General features: G+C 35.1%; 1 non-coding gene and 1 pseudogene across 1 annotated transcript; one reads left to right on the plus strand and one right to left on the minus strand.

The window, feature by feature from the left end:
* Positions 1-466: 466 nt before the first annotated feature.
* LOC113189034 (small nucleolar RNA SNORA48) lies at positions 467-593 on the minus strand. The gene has a single exon (XR_003301607.2). It is a non-coding gene; the product is annotated as a small nucleolar RNA SNORA48 (small nucleolar RNA).
* Positions 594-1528: 935 nt separating this feature from the next.
* On the plus strand, positions 1529-1958 carry LOC113189029 (single-stranded DNA-binding protein, mitochondrial pseudogene; annotated as a pseudogene).
* Positions 1959-3581: the final 1623 nt, after the last annotated feature.

The following is a 3581-nucleotide window of genomic DNA, read 5'->3' on the forward strand; positions in this document are numbered from 1 at the left end:
GGAGGCCCTAAGCAACTTAGTGAGCCCCTATTACAAAATAAAATTTAAAAATAAAGGGCAGGTGCAGTGGCACTCACCTGTAACTCAGCGGCTTAGGAGGCTGAGGCAGGAGGATCTTGAGTTCAAAGCCAGTCTCAGAAAAGCAAGGCACTAATCACTTAGTGAGACCTTTCTGTAAATAAAATACAAACTAGGGCTGGGGGTGTAGTTCAGTGGTTAAGTGCCCCTGGGTTCAATCTCAGGTGCAAAATTAAAAGGTTGAGAACAAATGTCTTTTTGAAATTTAGTCCCTTGATAATGCTGCCAATTTTGAAGAAAACCAAGAGTAATTTCAATAGCAATTAGCAATAGCAATAGCAATTACTATTGCAATAGCAAGAGTTGAAATTGCAATAGCAGATCATCATCAACGTTGGAGAACTATAAATATGTAAAGGAGCCAAATTTACCCACAGTGATTTTTTTCCCATGCAACCAAAGCTTGAGCCAGGTAGGGACATACATAAACCAAAAGCCAAACTGGGAGAAACAGAGGCTGCCTGATATGTGGTGAGTACCACCAACTTGACGCCACTCTATCCAGGTCACAGGCATCCACAGTGATTTTTTAAAAAAAGAATTTAAAATAGATTATAATCAGAGGGAAAGAAAAACATCATTAGGAGTAATGTGTGCCTGCAAATCTAACTTTTTTACTTACTTTCAAAAAATTCACAAGTTGACAGTTTTACGGAGGTCTAATGACTATAATAAACTGCACACATATCTATAGCATATAATTTAATGAGTTTTGATATATGTCCACACCTGTGAAACCATTATGATAATCAAGATAATTCATCACCTTTAAAAAAATTCCTCCCGGCCCTTCATTATCCCTCACTCTCATTCCTTCCTCTGGGCAAACTAACCTACTTCTTTTCTTTTTTAATTGTGGTTTTGAAAAATAACATGAAATTTTACCATCTTAAGGAAGTAATAAAGATTAGAGCAGAGATAGGTGAAACAGAGAATAGAAGAATAATTTTAAAAATCAACAAAGTTAGGATTTAAAAAAAAAATCTACAAAATTGAGAAAAATCTTGATTAGATAAACTAAGAAAAAGAAGACTCAAAAAGCTAAAATCAGAGGGGCTGGGATTGTGGCTCAGTGGTAGAGGCACTGAGTTCAATCCTTAGCATCACATAAAAAGTAAATAAATCAAATAAAGGTATTCTTCAAATAAAAAAAAAAACTTTTAAAGGCTAAAGTCAGAAATGAAAGAGGAAGCTTTACAACTGATACCACAGAAATAAATAGGATTACAGAATACTGTGAACAATTGTATGCCAGTCAGTTGGATAACAGAAGAAATAGAAAATTCCTAGAAATATACGATTTAACAAGAGTAAATCATGAAGAAAAAGAAGACCTGAAAGACCAGTAACAAGTAAGGACCAGTGATCAAAATTCCTCCGACAGACTTTCTGGCTCAGGGACATCAGGCCAAAGAGAAAAGACTAAACTATAAAGAAAGAAAGTCCAGGCATGTTTTGAAGACCTGTGGTGCAGGTACTTAATCCGTTTGTAAGACATGAATCCAAAATAGCTAGAAGTTTCCTTCTTGAAAGTTCTGGGAATTGTGTGCATTTACTTGGTCAAGACCCTGTGATGATGCAGGTGAAAGAAAGAATTCAGCACAATGTTTTCTCTTCTGACAAATGAGAGGACAATCAGGGGAACATGAAATACAACAAATGGATGATGTCAATCAAAAGACGACATGGCACAGGGCATCAGTATTCTTGCCAGGCCTCAAGGAGATGGCAATCAGCAAGTGAAAAAGGAGTTTAGAATTTATACGGGAGGGATGTAAACAGTGGTGAAACTCTTGGATAAAAATAGTGTGAATAGACAAGAAGCAACGATTATCAATAACATTATATCTCCGATGGACCAGACAAAGCAAAAAGGGTGATTGATCACTCTTTAGCTATCGTTTGGTATAGTCTCATTCCCAAATCATGTGTAGTCTTTATAGTTTCTAGGGTTAGAATTAAATAAAATATTCTTTATTTAAAAAGCAAGACCGCCATCACCACCAATAAAGCCCAGGACTGCATGGCTTCACAGAAAAATTCTAACAAATAATTAATAAAGAATTAACACCAATCCTCCTCAGACTCTTTCAAAAAAATAAAAGGGAAGGGAACACCACCGTGCTGAGGCCAGAAGCCCAATATCCCTGATGAATATTGATGCAAAAGACCTCAACCATATGCTAGCAATGTGAATCTAACAGCAATGTGAATCTAAAAACAGGATTTATTCCTGAAATATAAGATAATACATAGGGTCAACTAACGTAATATACCACATTAACAAAATGAAGGACAAAACACACATGATCATCTCAACTGATGGCAGAAGAAGCATTTGGTAAGATTGATACCCTTTTGTGATAAAAGCACTCATCCAACTAGGAAAAGTAGGAATAGAAGGAAACTACCTCAACAGCTACTTAATCAGTTTGTAAGACATGAAGACTACATGTGAAAATGCCAGGAACTGAAAACTTTTCCTCTAACATCAGGAACAAAGCAAAGATGCCTGCTTTTGTTATTCCTATTCAACATAGTACAGGAAGTCCTAGCCAGTGCCATTAGATAAGAAAAAGAAATAAGATCCTTGGAAAGAGTAAAATGATCCATTTTTAGATGAGAAAGCTTACATATAGAAAACTATAAATATTCCTCAAAAGAAACTATTAGAACTAATAAACAAATTCAGCAAAGCTGCATGAAAATCAACATGCAAAAATCAGCTGTATTTCCATACACTGAGAGGAAACAACTGGAAAAATGGAAATTAAGATAACAATTCTATTTACAATAGCACCAATAAGGATAAAATACTTAGGAATACACCTAGCCAAGAAGGTGAAAAACTAGTACATTGAAACCTAGAAAACACTGCTGAATGAAATTAAAGAAGATGCAAATAAATGGAAAGAGATCCATAACCATGGAATTGAAGACAACACTGTTCAAATACCCAGAGTAATCTACAGATTCCATGCAATCTGTGCCAAAATGCCAGTGCATTTAAAAAATAAAAACAGTAAGAATTATCCTAAAATTCACATGGAATCTCAAGGGACACTGAATAGACAAAATGATTTTGAATAAATGGAGTTGGTGGACTCACATTTTCTGTCTCCAAAGCTACAGTAATAAAAACACTATTACTGGCAGAAAGACAAATATATTGGCCAATGAAATAGAATAGAGCCACAAATCCACCCTCATGTATATGCTGAAATGATTTAACAGGTGCCCAAACCCCTCAATGGGAAAAGTACAGTTTCTTCAACAAATGGTGATTGGAAAACTGGACATCCATGTGGAAAGAATGAAATTGGATTCTTAAAACAGAAAAAAAATTAACTCAAAATTGATTAAAGATCTAAATGTAATATCTAAAATTATAAAACGCCTAGAAAAGACAGAGGGAAAGCTTTATGACATTGGATTTGGTAGTGATTTCTTGGCTATGATACCTAAAGCACAGGGAACGAAAATAAAAATAGACAAATGGGACT

Source organism: Urocitellus parryii, chromosome 8, assembly GCF_045843805.1.
Source record: "Urocitellus parryii isolate mUroPar1 chromosome 8, mUroPar1.hap1, whole genome shotgun sequence".
Classification (NCBI taxonomy): Eukaryota; Metazoa; Chordata; class Mammalia; order Rodentia; family Sciuridae; genus Urocitellus; species Urocitellus parryii.